Raw genomic sequence first — 13883 nt, forward strand, 5'->3', positions numbered from 1 at the left:
CTGCTCACTGGGGCAGCGGAGGCACCAGTGCTGGCTCGAGGCCTGGCCACCTCTGCAGGACAGCTTGGGGACAGTCCAGGCCCGCCACGTGGCCACCAGAGGCGGGGTGGTGCCTCTAACAAGCTGGGGGACGGCACATCTTCATCCACGGACCATCAGTTCCCAGCAAGGCCCTGAGAGGCTGGTGACTTATTTCCTTAATGTCGCTGCTGCCCACAATATCCAGGGAGCTTGACTTTGGGACTCAATTGTGTTTGTTTTCTCTCTCCCAATCACTCCAGGCGTGGCGACTCCTCACTAGAAACTTGAAACTTGGCAAAAGTCACCTGAAGCCTTAGTCCAGGGAACTGGGGTCTGTGCAGCCACCTACATTCAGGCTGCCCCCACCCCCGTCACAGGCTCCTGTTGGGATGCTATTTCTAAACCCCAGCCTTAGGCACTTCAGTGCTTTTGAAGATTTTAAATTGGCACGTACTGGGGTTGCAAACTCAACTGCCTGCTGAGGCTGGGAGTGGCTGGGCTAGGTGGGCCTGGGGCAAACTAGAGAGCCAGCCCGGCCCCTTTGAGGGGATTGTGCCACTCAGTTCCAGCCCCAGACCTTGATCGCCTCAAATTTCAAACTTGGAAGTCATCACATAGGACAAAGGCGGCCTGTGACCAACATTGCCAGTTTGAGACCTGGGACCCGGGGGAACAAAGGGGGTCCTTGACCCCTATCTCCTTTTTACCCCGTTATCTGCCGCTTGCCCCTCATACCCCACTCGCCCCCTTAAGGGGCTTTTCCTGCTCTGTGGCCATCGTCTAGACTGAGACGTGGGTCTAGACTGAGACCCTCAAAGGCAAGGTTTCTGGGTCCCAGGGAAGAGGACTCCCTAATAAATATTCATTGAATTAAATGACTAGTTAATGATCAAGCCCATTTCATGGTCAAGACAAGGTCAGCCTCACGGCCATTGCTGTCTTACTCCTCTGGTTCCTGCATGGTCTCAGGAGCCGGTCCTAACAGAGCACAGCCTGAGACATTCCGAGGTACACATTGACCCTTGCAGAGCACAGCCAGCACCCCAGGTGTGAAGGGCGATGCCACCTGGATACTCACGTCCCAGGACATTTGGCTAAACTGGCCTCATTAACAGGCCGGCCAAACACTCCTCACATATCCGCTGGCATCTAGATCTGCATGGATGGGTTTTGCTGCCAAACTCCTGTTTCTCTTTTTTTTTTTTTTTTTTTTTTGAGACGGAGTCTCGCTCTGTCGCCCGGGCTGGAGTGCAGTGGCCGGATCTCAGCTCACTGCAAGCTCCGCCTCCCGGGTTCCCGCCATTCTCCTGCCTCAGCCTCCCGAGTAGCTGGGACTACAGGCGCCCGCCAACTCACCCGGCTAGTTTTTGGTATTTTTTAGTAGAGACGGGTTTTCACTGTGTTAGCCAGGATGGTCCCGATCTCCTGACCTCGTGATCCACCCGTCTCGGCCTCCCAAAGTGCTGGGATTACAGGCGTGAGCCACCGCGCCCGGCCACTCCTGTTTCTCTTAATAGCTACCAGCCACCGGGCCACTTCACGGGCATTAATGCCACTTATTTCTCAAAGAGAGCTCCTGGCCTCATCCACGGTGGGGAAACGACATCGCAGAGAGAGGCAGTGACTGAGGCTTAAGGAGGCAGGGAGGCAGGGAGGCAGGGAGGCAGGGGGGCCAGTGAGCAGGGGAGGCCAGGGCTCGTAAGCAGGGCCACCACTGGAAGGACCCTATAGTGTGACACCATAGCAAGGCCTGGAGCCAGGAGGCCTTGGTGAGGGGAGGGAGGCAGTTTCTGCCCCTGAGGCCACTGTCCCAGGCCCTGCCCTGGTCACGGTGGGGTGCCTGGGTGGTGCCCAGAGGGTTTTTCCTGAGGGTGGACACAGGCCCCAGTCTCTCTGCTCTGCGGGCAGCTGCCCGGCCCATGCACCTCTGCAGGCACCTTTGTCTCAGCCGGAAGGGTGACACTGTTCCTCCAACAGGACGTGTCCCAGCGGTAGGAGCCAGGGAGAGGTGGAGTTAGGACAGGTTCTGTCACACGGAGGCCTCCCTCAACCTCAAGCATCCTCAGGGGGCACAAGAAGGAGGCCAAGTGGAGGCCCCCCTCCAGCAAGGCCAAATGGAGGCCCACCCACCCAGTGACTCCTACCCCAACTGCATATGGCCAAGCCCCTGCCAGCCCACCCCAGGCCCCAGGAGGCCCTCCCAAAGCAAACCCAGGGGCCTAACCAGCTCAAATACTGTAGGGCTCCCAGGGCCCCAGGAGCAGACGCCTGGAGCCCACGGCGGCTCTCCGTGCCCTGCCCGAGTGGGGCTTCCATTCCTCCAAAGGGGCGGCGTGGCACTCCATGACTGTATCACATGGGCCAGGCCTCTTCTGTCGGGAGCTTCCTCCGGCACAGGCATCTACCACAAAACCGGGAACTCCCCTGCAGTATCTTGGAAAGTCAGGCTCCCAAACTAGATTCATAAAGGACTCTGGGGCCTGATCTAGAAATTTGGTGTGCTCCGGAAATGAGCCAGTTTCCTCAACCACGACTAGACCCACCTGGAGAGGGGAGCGGCGGAGCAGAGGGGCAGGAGGCGGGAGGACCACCCCAACCTACTTCCAGAGGAGGGTCCCCTTTCCTTTTCATTGTGGTAGAGGATACACAACACACATTTACCACCTTATCCATTTTCAGTGCACACTTCAGTGGCATTAAGTACACTTTCTCATCTTCCCCAACTGAAACTTTGCTCCATGAAACACAAACTCCATCCCCTCTCCCCCAGCCCTGGCATCTCCATTCCACTTTCTGTCTCCGTGAATGTGACTACTCCAGGGACCTCGTAGAAGTGGAATCCTGCAGTATTTGTCCTTTTGTGGCTGGCTCATTCACTAGCATCCTGTTGTCCAGGTTCATCCCTGTTGCAGCACAGTGCAGAACGCCCGCCCTTTTTAGGGTGAATCATATTCCATTGCAGGGACAGACCACGTTCATCTGTCATGGACACTTTCTTTGCTTCCACCTTTGGCTGTTGTGAATAATGCTGTTGTGAACATGGGTGTGCACATATCTGTTTGAGGCCCTTTCAATTCTTTTGGGTCTACACTGAGAAGTGGGATTGCCGGATCATATGGGAATTGTGTTGCATATTTAACTCCTTCGGGAACCACCACACCATTTCCCACGGCAGCTGCACCACTTTACCTCCCCACAGCAATGGAGCCACAAAGGTTCTTATTTCTCCACATCCTCACCAACCAGAGAATGGCCTCTCGCAGCAGACGCTGGGGGCCAAGCTCGGTGGTAGAGGCCGTCGAAAGCACTCCAAGGTCAAACAGGCTTGGGCAACAGTGAGCATGTTTCTTCCCACAGGACTCCTCAGAGTGCTCAATGTGCCAATGAGCTCAGGACCCCCAAAGGGCAACGTGCATGGAGCCCCAGACCTTCTGCTTCCTTTACGGCTGCTGAGGAACCGTGCTCTGACGGGCAGCCTGGGGACTGGCTGGTCCCCCATGGCACAGGCCCACAGCAGGGTAAGCTCAGAAAGCAAGAGGCAGCAAGCAGACTCAGCTCCAGCCCCTCAGCACCCTGGCATCTCACACAGGAGTATCTACTTACCAAGGTGTCAATCGTGATGGATGGAAAATAACAAAAAGGGGTCTTTTGTCAGACAGGTTGAGAACTGTGGTTCCAGAAGGCCCTGCCATCGAGGTTTGGGCAGGATTGGGTGGGGGAGGTGTGACCCATCCAGACCCCCGGCTTGCCCGGCCAGTGGGCACGTGGCAGCTGCTGTGCCTGACTCCCCACACTCCCTCAGTAATGCCCCAGAATGTCAAGTCTTCACGGAAACGTCAACGCTTCCTGCATAATTGGCTTCTTCCCAGTTAGAGGCCTGAGCTCTGGGAGGAAATCATGGAAACATACAAACTCAGGTTTAGAAGGGATCCAAAAGACCCAAACCCTCCCACAAGGATGGAGATCGTCCAGATTGCAGGGAGGCCCCTGGGTCTCTGCTTCCCCACCTCCAGAGATGGGAGTGTTCCTGGCATAGCCTCTACCCCTAGAGAGTGGAGAACTTCTGCACACCCAGCAAGGTCCTCCCTGCTGCAGAGGGAGTCCTTGAGGCAGAACTCCTGTCAAGGGGGAAGCTGGGGATGGTGGACAAGTGGGCAAGTCCTACCCTCCCAGCAGAACGGCAGGAAAAACTGCCCTCCCGGGTCCCTGCACCCACCTTCCCCATGCACCCATTGGCCAGATCTGAGAACGCAAGCTCCTGCTTACAAGAGACATACTGGGGACACACGGGGACTGCGGCGTCTGCAGAGGAAGTCAAAGCAAAGGTGTTAGCGAGAAGAAAAGCTGATTCATTTTTGGGTCGCTTTCCAAACTTTACACCTGGCCCATTTCAGCATTTTCTGAATAGACAGTCTCAGACAGAGGAGGGAAGAAAGGGGACATCTTGTGCCCTAGAAATTCACTGCCCAGACCTCCCTCCTAAGGTGTTGTTGGCTTGGAGTCACAAGACATTAATGAGCTTTGGAAGGGAATGTTGGTCAGCACAAAGCAGTGCCTCGGAGCCAGGCTCTGAGCCAGAGGGTGGGGGCTGAGTCCTCCCTCGGCCCCAGAGCTACTGCACCACCTTGAGCAAGTTGATGAAATCTCTCTGAACCTCTGGTTCCTTATCTGAGAAATGGAGGCGATGAGGAGGCCAACCTTGGGAGGCTGCCGGGAGGCTTCAGTGGCAAAGGCAGGAAGAATCCACCATCCAGGGCTGGTGCAGAGCTAGAGCCTGTGACAAGGGCCATTAGAGCCGACATCGACCTCCCCACCCAGGCCGAGTCCCCTCTGCAGCCCAGAGCAATCAGAAGGAGGGAGAGGACAGAGGTCCTGACTGAGCCCAGGAGGTCAGCAGGAAGAAAGAGGCCCCCACACCCAATTATCAGGCCCTGAGAGGAAGGGTGGAAGGACCTGGGAGGAGAATGACTTCTGCCTTGGGAATCAATGTGGGCATCACTGGTCTCCCAGTTCTGGGCCCTGGGCCCGGGCCAGGCAGGGACCACCTGCTGTCTAGGGTGCAATGGGAAAAGGGGCTCTGGGCAGACTGTTGGGGGGCTTCAGCCTCGTGACGTCCTCTCAGCCAATCTGCTTTTCCTTTAGGCTCCTAAGTGCTGAAGCAGCCCCTGTGCGCTTCCTCTCCAGTGCTGCACGGGGCACACAGAGCATCTGATCTCCGCAGTGCCCACCAGGGCGTGTCTTGGGGTTCAACTCGATGTTCAGCACCACAGGCCTAACCTAGGCCACCGTGTACCGAGAAGGACCCAGGACAGGAACACAGCCTGCCAGGAGGGTAGCTTCGAGCATTCCTCTTCTGCAGTTGCCCACACAGCCACATGGGAGTCATCTCCATTGTCAAACTCCCCCAACCCGTGACCACATAGGTGCAAGGAGACCAGAGGCACATCAGGCAGGTGTGGGAACTGCCCTGGCTTAAAAGCCTCATGCCCCCTAGAAGCCAGCACCTCTAGTAACAATTCCATCAGCAAAGTGTCCCGGGTGCCCCACAGGGATGTGTCCAGCAGAGTCACTGTGCTCTGTGAAGCCCAAGCCTGGTGGCCCAGCAGGTACTCATAGTCCCCGCCCAGATACCAACCAGGGGACATTGTGCCATTAGCAATACTGCCCAGCAGCAGAGGGACATTCTGCCTTTACCTGGGTCCCAGGGAAACAGAGCTAGAAAGTTAACCCAAGGTTAAATTCTCACACAGGGCAAGGGTTTTGTTACCATAGTCCACCCCATGACCTTTGGTCAACACCTTTACATGGACACCAGTGCATTTTATAAAAACCAGGAGTTGTAGAACCCAACGGGGCATGAACATCCCTTTTGTCCCCTAACCAAGTGGATTTCCCCCATGGTCAGTTAGTTTTACAGTCCAATGGTGCCTTTTGATTCTGGGGTAAAAGGCAATGGTACATCGGATAACATTAAATGTGTGTTTAATGCACCGAAGATGGAACAGTGTTTTACCAGAAGCCAATAAATGAATGACATGGGCCGGGCGCAGTGGCTCACACCTGTAATCCCAGCACTTTGGGAGGCCGAGGTGGTCGGATCACGAGGTCAGAAGATCAAGACCATCCTGCCTAACACGGTTAAACCCCGTCTCTACTAAAAATGCAAAAAATTAGCCGGGCATGTTGGCAGGTGCCTGTAGTCGCAGCTACTCGGGAGACTGAGGCAGGAGAATCGTTTGAACCCGGGAGGCGGAGGTTGCAGTGAGATCGCGTCACTGCACTCCAGCCTGGGCGACAGAGCAAGACTCCGTCTCAAAAAAATAAAAATTAAAATTAAAAGCTATGATTGTATGTGATTCTGTTATGATTTGGGCCTGTTTTTCTCTCTCTGGAACACATGGGCCATGTTAAGATGAAAGTTCATCATAAATAGGACTCAACAAGCATACATTCACTTGGCAGGCGATAAGTACCAGAAAGCTTTCTAGTCACCCATTCAACAAATACGTATCAGGCCCCTAACATGTGCTAGACACAGGCTGGGAGAGATGAAGAAAATAAAGAATAGGTCCCTGCCATGAAGAAACTCAAGGTTAAGTAAAGATTCAGAAACACACATAAATAGATCACTTCTAAGGACTCTGAGAAAGGTATATCCACAGGACAATGGAAGCAAAGGAGACAGATAAATTAACCCTACTTGGTGAAGGGGCAATTCAGGTTGGGTTTTGAAGAATGAAGAGTCCTTTATATGAAAGGACATTCTGATCAGACAAAACAGCACGAGCAAGGGAATGGAGGTAGGAAAGAGAATCAAAAGGGAGAAAAGGTTTGGGGATCTAGTGTACAGAGTGAGTACAAGAAGAAGGTAGAAAAGCTATTTAATTTAATTCATCAAACTTTAATTTTTTTTCTTTTCTTTTGAGACAGGGCCTTGCTGTGTTGCCCAGGCTGGAGTGCAGTGGTTTGATTTCGGCTCACTGCAATCTCTGCCTCCTGAACTCAAGCAATCCTCCCACTGTCTCTTATACACATCTAGATGTGTATAAGAGACAGGATAAGAGAATCACTTAAGGCCAGGAGTTCAAGGCTGCAGTGAGCTATGATCCTATCACTGCACTCCACCCTGGGTGACAGAGACCCTGTCTCAAAAAAAAAAAAAAAAAATTACCCCTTTTCAGCTCATGTTTTAGTGCGGATACTGGAGGGGCAAGAGGAAGAGCAATAAGATATGAGGTCAGAGGGGTGACAGTGACACATTGTGCATGGGCTGTGCCCACCATGAGGACCCTGGTTGTTACCTGGGTGAGGCGGGCGCTGTGGGAGGGTGCTGAGCAGAGGAGGGGTGAGGGCTGACAGGCAGAGCAGGGAGATCGTTCATAATGCTACAACCGTGGGAGAGCTGGTGGTGCCCAGGCCAGGTGGGGTGATGGAGGCCTGGAGGGGCAGATTCCGAAGGGGCCCACCAGGTTTCACTGATGGCTGATAAGGGGTGTGGAGACAGACAGCAAAGTGGGGACTCTCGGGGCGGCATCTCACAGGAAGACGTCCACACGTGGGGAGCAGAGACCACTGCCCTGGCTTGGAGCTGCAGGAGGCAGGCTAAGCTCACATGGATGCCGAGTCCTGAGGCTGGATCCCCAACCTTGGTGCCACCCCCGCCCCAGCTCACCTAGGACCCCTTCACCATTCCCAGCAGCCTGGCCTCAGTTTCCAACCAGGGTGAAGGACTGGTGATGGTTCCACTGAGGCCCTCCACTGTCCCTGCTGTCTGTGTTCCTCCTGCTCTCAGGCCTGGGAACTGTGATTTACTCTCCTGACCTCCAGGCAGCCCGGCTCCTGCTGATAAATGCACTAAAACATCCATCTTTTCCACCGCCAGCCCTGCTGGGAGTGCCCAGGCGCGATCACCTGGGAACAGCTGATGACGCGAGCTAAAACGTTCAGAGTTGCTTTTGCTTTACAAGGTGCATAGGAACACATTGTACTAAGAATGTGCCAGAAGCCTCAAGGTCACTAAAGATCCCCATTTACCAGACCGGAAACAAAGGAGCAGGGGAAGGAAGCACCCACGTGGGGCTTCGTGGGCTGGAACTTTGTGACCTCGGCAAGTCACTTCCCTCCCAGAGCCACTCTTTCCCAGGTCAACTGGAGACAGCCATGACCTACGGGCAGGCGTGGTCGGAATTAAAGACAGTGGGCACCCAATGCGTGGTGAATGGGAGACATTATAGTAACTATTTTATTGATCTTAGACTGAAATATTTCTTGCAACTTTGAAATTTATTTTAGCTTGCAAAGGCTTTAACATCTTAAAATTTTTTTGAAATCTTTAAAAACCTTACCAAATCCCTTTGCAGGGCCTGCAAGGAGTGGCGGCATCTGCCCCTGCTCACTTCCCCCTTCTCAGCTCCTTCCTCTCACCCCTGCCCTCTGTGTTCCAGCCTTGCTGACCTCTTAGCTCTCCAAACAAGGAAACTTATGCTCACCTCAGGGCCTTTGCACATGCTGTTCCCACTGCTGGAAACACTGTTCCCTCCACTCAGTACTGACAAGCTCCCTCCCGCACCTTCTTCAGGGCTCAATGTAAATGCTACTTCCTCAGCAAGGCCTTCCACACTGCCCCACCTCAGTTTTATCTGTCTCCTCTGTTTTCTCCTCCTGGCACTTAGGATGATCTCTGATCGGTCTGAGAACTCTGCAACAGCATCTGTCTGTCTTTTCACCACTAGAGCCCAGCCTGGTGCCTGCTACACAGTATAGACTATGAAATGAATAAATAAGCCTGTGACATGGGCTGGCACCACCAGCACACACACACACACACACACACACACACTCTCATACACACCCTCTCACAGTCGTCACAGCACAGAACAGAGTAACATCAAATCCTGACTGCCTGGGTTCAAATCTCACCTTTGCCCTAAACAGCATTTGGATGAGTTACCCACAGATTTGAAAACTGTGATGTTGTTTTGGTTTGTCAAGGTCTTAGTATCGTGATGTTCTCTGACAACCGCATACCCTTTGTTGTACACATGAGACTACGATGATAGGGCCTGGCTTATAACGACTACTGCGTAAATGTCACTGTTCATGAGGTCATCAGTGTTATGATCACCCCAGGCATTCAGAGACTGCTCAGCCTTCAAATGCTTGGTGAGTGTACAAGGGTCCAGGCAGTATTGACACTTGAGGGACCCTCATCCCCAAAGTAGATTTTATTTTATTTATTTATTTATTTTTTTGAGACGGAGTCTTGCTCTGTCACCCAGACTGGAGTTCTGTGGCCAGATCTCAGCTCACTGCAAGCTCCGCCTCCCGGGTTTACACCATTCGCCTGCCTCAGCCTCCCGAGTAGCTGGGACTACAGGCGCCCGCCACCTTGCCCGGCTAGTTTTTTGTATTTTTTTAGTAGAGACGGGGTTTCACCGTGTGAGCCAGAATGGTCTTGATCTCCTGACCTCATGATCCGCCCGTCTCGGCCTCCCAAAGTGCTGGGATTACAGGCTTGAGCCACCACGCCCGGCCCCCAAAGTAGATTTTAAAGACAGCAGCACACTGGGGAGAGGAGAAATCTCACACAACACTCCCACCCGCTCCCCAGCCCGCCTCTTGCTTCCTGGTCCTGTTCTCTTGGGGAGAAGGAGAATCTTATCTGACTGGTCAAACTCCAGGACCATCCCTGGCCACTATTAGTAATGGGCAGGGTCATCGCATGTTCAAGGCTGTGCACATGGAGCCCCTGCCATGCATGAGGGTGGGGCCTTCTGGATCTTCCTTAAGCTCCTTGGGAACCCACGAGGAAGCTCCCTGATGGGTGCTGAGGGGCATCTGCACCCATAGATTCTCTGCCTGACACAGAAACACCGGGTTCCTGGGAACTGGATCCTGCCTTATGAACGCCCCCATTCCCACCACCCACTCCATCCCTTGAGGCTGCTGCTGTGTTTTGCCATCAACCCTCCCCTGACCCCCAGGACACCTGCCTTGCCCAGAAGCACCCCTTCGACCTGGGCCTGGCTGAAGGCTCACTCCTCCGTCAGGCCTCTGAGGGGGACCGCTTCGTGCTGTTCTTATCAAAAGGAGAAACTATCGAAGCAGAAAGGCCAATGCCACACTAGACAGCCAGGAGCCCAGCAGCACAAGTAGCCCCCTAAGGCGCTTTGAGGACCATATCTCCGTCACTCTGACCGCAACACAGTCTGGTTCCCAGGACTTCAGGATCCTCCTGGAGACCTCTCAGCATGATTAACACAGGCAGATGGGACCTGAATGGGCCACTGGTCCTTCTGAACATGTTCACCAGGCAGTGCGAGTGTGGGGAGACCATGCACAATGTGTGGGACTCTGCCCTGCACACGCTCAGAGCCCCAGCCCTTCAGAGCCACTGATAATGATTTGCTGCAGATGGGGTCACTCTGATTCTTCTCTGAGGTCTCTTTTCCTTTCAGTTTTTCTGAGTAACTGAGAGGATCGCATGACTGCATGCCGCCTAAACTAGGCTGTGCACAGCCCCCGTTCTATGCAGGGAGGGTGAAAAGCAGCAGAGTGTCTGTGAGCCACCTGCCACCTTTCCAATGCTACTACAAGATTTGAAAGAAACGGTCATTTATCAGGAGCCATCTTTATTTAAAAAGATACAATAGAGCAGGGCAGGGGAGAAGTGCTGCAGGAAATAGTCCAGGTTCTGACGTTGCTCCAGGTGGGTGGAGGGGCCCTTTTGTCTCCAGGAAGCTCCAGGCTGTCCTTCAGTTCACCTCTTGGGATAGGATGCCTTTGAAGACCACGGCAGTGTGGACGTCTTGCCTGGCCCCTACCTGCAGCTGTTAGAGTCCACACAAGACTGATCTGTCAGGTTTCAATGTTCTTGGACCTCAGGGCCTTCGTCCTCTCTAATGTAAATGCAAAAAGACATTTGACGTGGACTCTCTCAGGTGTTTTGCAATGCAGTACATTCCCATTGGCTCTGGTCACCCTGCTGTGCACTGGATGTCAAAACCTCTTCCTCCCGTCCATCTGAGATTTGGGTCCTTTGACCAACAGCCCCCCGTTTCCTCCCTGTGCCGCTCCCCAGCTCCTGTCACCATCGATCTACTCGCGACTTCTGTGAGGTCAACTTTTTCTGATCAACATTTCCAGGACATCATGTGGAACTAGTCTCTCTGAGGTGGTGGAGATGCTAAGCAGCATGATTTCCTCATTCCACGGTGCACACAGCTAACTAATCATCACATTCTACCCCATAAATGAATACAAGCATGATTTTCCAATTAAAACAATACTAATAAAAACATAATAAATAAAACGCAGGAAGTGCGGCTTGACTGCCCCACCTACTGGATTTTTGTCTTCACCACAGCCATCCAACTACTCCGTTGGGGTGATCTTAGTTGTAAGAATTTCTGCGCTGGGCACAAGCAACACATTTGTAAAAGAAATGAAAGGCATATTCCGGGCAGCCCTGTGGCAGTTCTTGTCGATGAGGCTGACTTCACAACCTCTGGCTGCCCAGCTTGGAGGAATCTGGCTTTCTGCAGTGGTTGTCACGGGGCCAAGGTTTTTTCTGGGTCTCCTCCACTACTGCTGGTGCTCTGGGTAGAGAAGGAGCCCACAGGGTCATGCTGGGGGTTTCACTAAAACTGTCTGGCTTCCTCTACAGGATGACAAGAGCACTGGCAGGAATAGTGGGACAAATTGGCTCGCTGTGAGCCCACTCCAGTGGGAGAGGGAAGCTGGAAACTTCAGTAGATGGAGAAGGAGAGGTGGGAACCCCAGGAGGAAAGGACAGTTCTCTGATGGTAGAGTGCTTCCTCTTTTGTTTTGTGTGCTCTAAAATGATGTAGGTGGCCATGGGATAGTTTAATGCTTTTTCTTTGGCACTGAGATGTTCTCAGCCTAGAATCCCATGGCCACTATGAGCTGAGCTGTTGGAGTCCGGGTGGTCCAGGAGTGGCTCTTTGTATGATGTCAGTGGGATCTTCTGGCCACTGTTCACCCACAGGCCCCTCATCAGTTGTTCCAGTAGGGATGGCTCCCTAATGTTTAGCATTAAGTACTTTTTAATAAATCTTTCAATTTGAAGTGGGAAAAAAATGGTGGGGAATAGTATTGTCCTGTGATAATTTTTTTCCTCAGGTCCACCAGGTTCCCCGAGTAGAAGGGCAGGGCCCAGCCACCATGGAATAGAGAATGACATGGAGGCTCCATACGTCCATGGCAGGGCACTGGTACCCCCGGCCCAGGAAGAGTTCTGGGGCAGGAATGGTGGCCTTCTGCCCTGACTTCTGACTCTCCTTGGGCAGCCAAAAATTAAAAGTGTGAATAGCTGGCTTCCTTTAAGCTGTTTGGTTCCACAGGGAAGATGGACTTTGTCAGATGGGAAAGAGCAGGGGGGACACCCAGGAGGGAGGAACTGTGCTTAAATGACAGAGCCCTTCCTCCTCTGCACTTTTCCTGTACCCCAGAATTAGGTAGGTGGCCGTGGGATAATCATATACGTATTTTTTATGGGGTGGGGGAAATACTGATTCCGAAATGTATGCTGCCTGGAATCCCATGGCCACCATGACTAGGGTTGTAGGGGGTCCAGGTGCCCAGGGTCTCTGGTGGCAGCAGCGTCTCCTGGCCAGCATTGACCCAGGGATCCCACGTTAGCTGGGTTAGCGGGGGCCGCTCCCTGGGGTGGAGGGTGAGGAATTGTTTTACTAGTGTCTCCAGTGGAAACAAAGAAATAGGTGGGGAGTCATATTGTCACATAGCCTGAGGCGGAAGGGACCACGGGTGGGGCTGGATGTTCTTTCAGCCTCCCTGGCAGAGATCACAGACACAGTGGTCAGCTTGGCCAAGCTTCTGCAGTGGTTGACTCTGATGTAGGGGAGGGAGGCAGGCCCCAGAGCAGGAATGACTTCCCGGGGGCCCCTATCCTTGCAGGGGAGGAGCCGGTCTTCCTCCCCTCAGAGCCTCCTTCACTGCAGCCCGTTGGGGGGCAAGTGACCTGGAGGATCCGTGCCCCAGAGGCAAACATCTGGCCTCTGGCTTCATCCCTGCCCCAGGGAAACATGCACAGCCCCTCCGGAGGAGAGCTCTGCTGCAGGAAGACTCTAGGGCAGGGCCCAGTTTCAAGGGTCCTGGGCTGTTGGTGACAGTACCCCAGGCTTCAAACTCTCTGGGCCTGGGGGCAATTCCCTTCCCTGGGTACAACAGATTCCCACCCCACTCTGGCCTTCTGCTTACCCCACTGGGAAGTGGCCCAGGGGTGGAGGCTTGGACAGGCATTCCGATGTCTCCAGTCTGGGTCAGCCTGGACAGCACGGTCCCCGAGGGGCAGACAGGGTGCGAGGGGAAGACACCAGGCTCCAGGGCAGCCCCTGACAGGCGGTCGGACGGCCTCGGGTCCCCATGGAGACCGGGTCGGGGTCAGGCGGCGGTGAACTATGGCCCAGTCCAGCCTGGGCAAAGAGACCCAGCTTGGGCTGGGTAGCAGAGACAGGGACCCCCGTCTCTCCCACGCTCGCTCCCTTCCCCCTCCACCTGGCAGAGCCTGACCCCTGCGGGTGGCCGAAGCGCTACTGCACCCACATGGACCGGCGCCCTCTGCGGGTCCTGCGGCTCCCAGCCCCACTCAGAGCCTCCAGATGCCTCATCTGGGCCCTCCGGGCTGGGTCCCTGGGGCCTCAAAGCACTGGCCAAACCGCCGGGTCACTCCCCTCAGCGACTCGACTTTCCCATGGGTCCTTCGGAGTTTGTCCTTCCTAAGTGCCACCTGCCCGGACGCGGCTGCCCCAGGACCACAGCTGACCCAGTGTGGCTGCGTCCTCTGTGGGCCACCCATCAAGGGCACAGGCAACAGGAATCCC

The sequence above is a fragment of the Mandrillus leucophaeus genome, unplaced genomic scaffold (assembly GCF_000951045.1).
Source record: "Mandrillus leucophaeus isolate KB7577 unplaced genomic scaffold, Mleu.le_1.0 Scaffold680, whole genome shotgun sequence".
Classification (NCBI taxonomy): domain Eukaryota; kingdom Metazoa; phylum Chordata; class Mammalia; order Primates; family Cercopithecidae; genus Mandrillus; species Mandrillus leucophaeus.